We start from the raw sequence: 6,919 nt of genomic DNA, 5'->3' as shown, positions 1-6,919 counted from the left end.
ATATATGTGTCTAACATGCAAAATTTATGTACCAAATCGCCCTACTTAAACCTTATATCTTATATAATCCGGTTTTATGCAAATGCGTGATAATAACTTATTAAAATCACAAATCAATACTTAAATCAAATTTAAGCCCAAGTTAATTATCCTAACCTTCTTAGGACTCAAAATTAGTCTTAACTAAATATTTGACAATTATTCAACTTGATTTTGTATTATTGCTTATTTAAACTTCTTTTAATCACAATAATTATGAAATAATTCCCAATAAATCATAAAAATTTGGAAAAATTCGAAATAACATTTTTGTAAATACTGGAATATTATCAAGATTCCAAAAACTCAATAATATTTGCCCACAAAAAATTTATAATTTACTTCATTAATAAATCGTATAAATCATAACTTTTACCATTTAATCCAAATTAAACATAAAAATTATAAAAAAATCAAGATCAAAATTTTGAACATTCTTAGATAATTTCCAAAACCTGGAAATGGCAAAATTTCAACCAAAAATTTCGAATTATCTTTTATGACTAATAAAGTTGCCCTTTTATCGATTTTATCACATAAAAATCAATAAACATACCAAATCAATCCAAATTAATCGTGCAACTTTATATTTGATGTCCATATCATATATACAACACTTAGGGAAAAATTTCATGCCATAAAATTCATTTTAGCTATTTTTGTTAAAAATAGTAACTATTTATATCATTTTAACCATTAATAATTATAAATCATGCATAACAAATCACATTTATCTCAAATTTTACATACAATCTGTAAAATACGCATGTGACATCATACTAAAATTTCATGGTCTATTTCAAAGTTTAACTATTTTTAGTAAATAAATGTTCATTTTACTCAATAAAATGTAATTATTTCACTTAAAATAAGCAATAATCTTCCATAAATCATCAAAATGACCTAAAAATATTTTAGAACCAGAATGTATAACATGAATGTAAATTTCGTGGCTTATCATATATGTCACAAATTTTTAGTTTTTATTTTGTTATCAAATAACTCATAAAAACCCATCAAATGATATGCATGCAATACCAAAGCTCATGATGCCAATTGTTAGGTTCATATACTAGTGGATCTAGTTGCATGCAAGATGTTTTTAATCAAAAATAAGGAGATAACGATTTTCTTACATACATTTGTGACCGATTTAGGGCACTAGATTTGGACTCCTTCCAAATCTAGATCTTGAGCTAATGCCATTTTTGGATGATCCTCCAAGAACTTTCAAGCATTCAAGTGTAGAATGTCTCCTAAGTGATGCACCCAAGACATTCCCATAACACTAATCATATTACTAACTAGGTAATAAAATTAATTAACCTTAAATATTAATTCTAATATTAGTTATATTACTACCATAGTAATCTTATGTGAATATTAGAATTTATGAACAAATTTTGAACATAAAAACCATTTTTATGAGAGAGGAAGAGTGAGAGATAAAGATGAGCATGAGAATTATTATTCTTATAAAAATAAGAACTTATCTTATTATTTCAAAGGGGGGAGCCGGTTTTCTATGGGTAGTGGGTGAGCTACTTTTGCTTTTTGCCTTATCAATACCATAGCTAGGTATCTAGGCTGGTAAGGTAATGATGGTGTCTAGTGCATAAATAAGAACACCCATTATTTACCTTAACCACCCACTAATTCGGCCCCCACAAGCTAATATGGATTTTCATTTTACAATTTATATTTTGTCAATTGTAATGTGTGACATATGACATGTAACATGTCATTAGTAATATAAATGCATAAACAAATTAAATATCATTATATATGAAATAAATTACATTTAACAAATTAACAAGTAATTCACAATTACATGTATATAAAATGGGTCAAATTGAGTCTAGTTAATATAATCTACAACATTTTACAATTATGATTAACTAATGACTCTTATCTCAAATGTTTCATAAACATTAATCAATTTTAGTAATATAACATATTAATTACTAAATGTTATCTTATTTAATCAAATTACAATAAGATATATAACTCTCACTCATTGATAAAATTTGTTCTATTTAAGGGTTTAATTAATCTGTATCGACATACAATTAATTAACTTATCAGTTAAGGGAATTGTCCTATAGGTGTGATCTTAAGGGATCAACTGATCACCACCGTCAAACGACAGTAACGTCAAATCTAGTTAGCCAATCATTACCGATTAATGATGATCAGTTGACTATATAAATGAATCATCCCTTACGTATTCTTAATATGAGATTTAAACATGTGATCGCACTATTGTTGAGGACACATATTCCAACAGTTAGCCCCATACAAAATATGCCTCCACAACTTTCTCTATACAGGGAATTACATTCTCTATATTTAGTCAACTTCCTCCCAGAAATCGCCTTCCAAAGTGGCTCGGCATCAAAGTTGTGGAGTTTCTTGTCGAAATTCTGAAGGTCCTCAATTCCAAAAACTTTTTCGAACTCTCCCTTAAACATCCTTCTACTCTTATTCTCAAGATGAAATTCGACATATTTTCGGGTCTCAATCTTATACTCCTTCAAAGAACTAATGAATTCTAAGGTCAAAGAAGGGTATGTCAATTCAATCATGTCAAAAAGGGTAGCTAACCCCATGGACCCGAAAAATGCCCTTGTTTGGTCTAGCACTCCCAACTTATCCAAGGTGTCATGGCAAGCAAATTTAGTTGCGATAATTTTCTTCCTAGCAAGGGATTCAAAAGCTTTTCTATGATCATTGGAAATAAAAGTTACCTCCGGATAGTCCTTTAGTTGCTCAATCTCCGGTAAAGTGGTAGTAACTTCTTCCACAGCCTCAACCACTTCCCTTGCTTGGACCCTTGGTTGTTGTACCACCACTAGAGCATTAGAAGCTAGAACTTTTTGCCTCTTGGATAAAGTTGGGCTTTGGGTGCTTTGGTGTTGCCCTATGTCCTTGCCATTGTTGATTGCTCCTTTAAATTTGTGTCAACAAACTATGAGTATGCTTGAATGCTCCCTTTTCTTCCAAAATCGATCAAATTTGTAATCAAATTGGGGGTTTTCGGATTTCACCCTAACCCTAGAAATTTTAATTGATTTTGTGGAGATTTTGATGTTAGAAGGTGTTTATGTTGACAAATGAGTGATTTGTTTTGATTATTACCAAGTTTACAATTGATTTGGATGAATTTGGTTAAGAAATTAGTGTTTTTGGATGATGGGGTTGATGTTTGTAGTGAGGGATTTTGTTGTGTTTGTGTTTGAAGAAAGATTGAAATGAAAAATGAAGATTAAAGGTCCCGTATTTTTGCTTTTGTAACAGGTCGGGACGGGTGTCTCAAAGTGGGGACGGGCGGATTCTTTATCAGGATTATTTCTTATGTCATGGGGACCCCCTACGTGAGCTCGACTCGAGCGGTTCGTGAGCAGGGATGCCCGTCCTGAAGGTAGCTCGGGCGGATTCTGCTGCAGCTCATTTCTCTTATTTTTTTCCTTGCATCAGCCCCCACGAGCTCAGATCTGCCCGTGGGGATCCCTTTCTTGCAATACTTGCTTCTTCATTTCCTATGAGGTTGCACTACAAAGGCTTGGCTAGCCTAGGCAATTGCTTCCCCACACTTGATCATCAAACACTACACTTTCAATACACATTAAAATCCCTCCCTCACTTGCTCTCATGTTACACAAATTCTACAAAAAAAGCATATAAAATGCAATGCAAAAATTGAGTAATGTAAAAGTTAAATGAAATACAAGTTAAGAGGTAAGAATATTTACAAATTGTGGTTTAGGGAGGACTCCACCAAACTCTCTTTCTTTTGAGAGGTGTCAAGGGGGTAAAGCAAGGACATTGTTGATGTTCCTCAATGCCTTGAAGAAGTAGTCGAATGCTTGTTCATTGTTATGATAGATATCTTGCATGGACGTTGGCACATTGTTGTCTGCATTCATGTAGTAATCCGAGTCAAAGAGGTGACAAGGGTCTACATAGCCTTGGTCTAGAGTCATAGCATTCCCAATGTATGGGTTAACAAATCCTTCAAACTCGTCATCCCATAGACCACATACTTCTCTTGCTTCTTTCTCTATGTCGGGTGGATCATGAGTTGATAAGAGCAACTCTTCTTCCTTTTTAACATGGCCAATGAGGCCTCCATCTATACTTGTCATGGGTGAGCTTTGCAAGCTCTCATTCTTGTTGAGAAAAATTCCATGCTCTTTGAATAGAGCCATTTCAACATCATCAATATCTTTCTTCCAATTGGGCGGTGTGTCTTTGCCCTTCTCTTTGAGATTTCCATCTTTCCATTTTTTTTTGTGTAATGTGAGTATAAAAAAAAAAAAAAAAAATCTTTCCCTTGTTCTTTGAATGGATATTCCATCTTCTTTTTGTCACCTTCTCGAGTATAGTGATCAACCATAAAGCATGGCTCAAACAAGTTGGGAGCTCTCATAATCTTATCAAGATTGAAGGTGATTGTTTCATCACCCACCTCAAGTGTGAGCATCCCGTGCTTTACTGATGGTTAAGTCGAGGTCGATCTACGGGACGGTGTGCTTTGGGTTCTCTATCTTAATTTATGCTAGTGTCACAATTGATTTGGGTTTGTAGTTGGTGAGTCTAGACTAATGCAAGCAATAAAGTAGAACAAGCAATAAAAGGAAGGATGTAAGCAAATGATTAAAAATGCTAGGATATCATGGATTCATAGGAGATTCATGGGAGTTGATCATACAAACATGTTCTCAATTATATAGGAAGAACTTATTGTTGTGATGGGATCGAGTTGGTGTATAAGCTTACAATCCCTAAGAATGTTTGGGTCTCGGAGCCGAATCGATTAGATTGTACTATACCTACAAGTCGACTTAATCCTTCCTATTCAACATTATGCATGGTCTAATGAGGCTCGAGTTGGTTTACATGCTTACAAGCCTCATTGAAAAGATAGGTGATGGATCAAAAAATGCAAGGATTTATAGGCTCGCATTTCATCAAACATAACATGTGCATAAGTTGAAATCACAACAAGCAAGCAAATTAATTATGAAAACATATTAGATTAAGCATGAATCATTCCCCATGTTTGTTTCCCCTAATTCCCCATTAATCCTAGCTTGAAGACTACACACTCATTATCAAGCTCAACATGCTAATAAGGTTGTCAATCATATTAACAAAGCAAAACATGATGAATAAATGAAAGTGATTAACAATAATTAAACAAGGGTAAAGAGAATTATACCTATGAAGATTATTCCAAATAATAAAGCAAAGAATAATAGAAGAAAACTTGATAGATTAATGAAGAGTTGTCAATTCTCCAATAATAACCCAATAATCTTCAATTACCCAATAATAAACTTGAACAATAATTAAGGAAAGATTAATGTGTAATTTTTTGGAATGATTGAGATTAATCTATTCTAATCTACTCCTAATCTAATCTAAGGAAGGTTTTCCTAATCTAAGAGAACTTCCTACTATGGGAACTTAATCTCTTGATTATTACAAATGAAGTATATATAGTGGTACATCATTAGGTTAAGCAAGGGTAGATTAGTAAATAGCATTGCTAAGTGTTGAGTAGGGAAATGCAAGTCCCGAAGGAAATGCGCATATCAAGTTGCTAGTCCTACCACGATCCGCTCAGATCAGCTTGGAGCACAGCCAGTCTATGAAGGAATCCGCTCGGATTGGCATCGGGATGCCCGAATCATAGCTCCCTAATCCGCTCGTCTTGGGACCAAGACGCTCGGATCATGGCGTTCTGAGACGCCCGTCTTGGGAGCAAGACGCTCGGATCATGGCGTTCTGAGATGCCCATCTTGGGAGCAAGACGCTCGGATCATGGCGTTCTGAGACGCCCGTCTTCGGAGCAAGACGCTCGGATCATGGCGTTCTGAGACGCCCGGATCATGCTCGATCTGCTCGGATCACTGGGCAGAGTGCTTCTATTTTTTAATGTCTAACAATCTGCTCGTCTTGAGTCTTGCACGCTCGTCTTGAGTCTCGGGACGCGCGGATTGGCCACCAGTTTGTCTATTTGAGCTCGGATTGTAAAACGGGCGTCATTTCCTCATCCGGACTCCTATTGGAGTGATTAAAAAGCCTAGACCACTTAATTTTTCGATGCCATTTCATCTAGAATACTTTCATAGCCAAACAAGAAACTTTTGGTTTGGTTTCCGAGCAATTTCTTCTTGTAATGGCTTCCTTCTCATCATCCTTGCTTTTAAGCCTATGATCCTTCTATATACTCTTTATACCTACATACTTGGCCATCATTCTTGCCTCCTCTTCATACTAGTCTATCCAAGATCGTCAACATGCTTTCAAATATGCACGGGAGACGGGAATTCCGCCTCATTATCTCCTTTCCTATAAGACATGTAAAATGCACTAGGAAAGCAAAATTGGAAGGAATTGACGGATAAAATGGCCATGAAATGCTATATTAGTATAAAAAATAGGTACAATTAGGGGACTAAATGTGCGCAATTAAGAGTCACATCATTTACATCAATCACCGCTCCGGCGGTGTGTAGGAATGGCCTTCCTAGAATGATTAGAATATTGGAATATTCCTCCATATCAACAATAACAAATTCCACCGGTATGAAATTTTCCAACTCTCACGGGTACATCTTCCCATACCCCTAGTGGTTTCTTTGTTGTCCGGTCCGCTATTTGTAAGGTCATGTTAGTGCACTTGAGCTCTCCCACCCCTAGCCTTTCACATACCGAATATGGCATGACACTCACACTTGCACCTAGATCACATAGTGCTTTGTTGATTCTGGTATCATCAATGGTACATGGAATGGAGAAGCTTCTCGTATCTTAGAGCTTAGGTGGGGAATTACATTGAAGAATTTCACTACTAATCTTTGTGAAGACGATG

Source organism: Silene latifolia, chromosome 4, assembly GCF_048544455.1.
Source record: "Silene latifolia isolate original U9 population chromosome 4, ASM4854445v1, whole genome shotgun sequence".
In the NCBI taxonomy this organism is placed as follows: Eukaryota; Viridiplantae; Streptophyta; class Magnoliopsida; order Caryophyllales; family Caryophyllaceae; genus Silene; species Silene latifolia.
The sequence above is the reverse complement of the archived record's forward strand: the minus strand, read 5'-3'. Positions refer to the sequence as shown.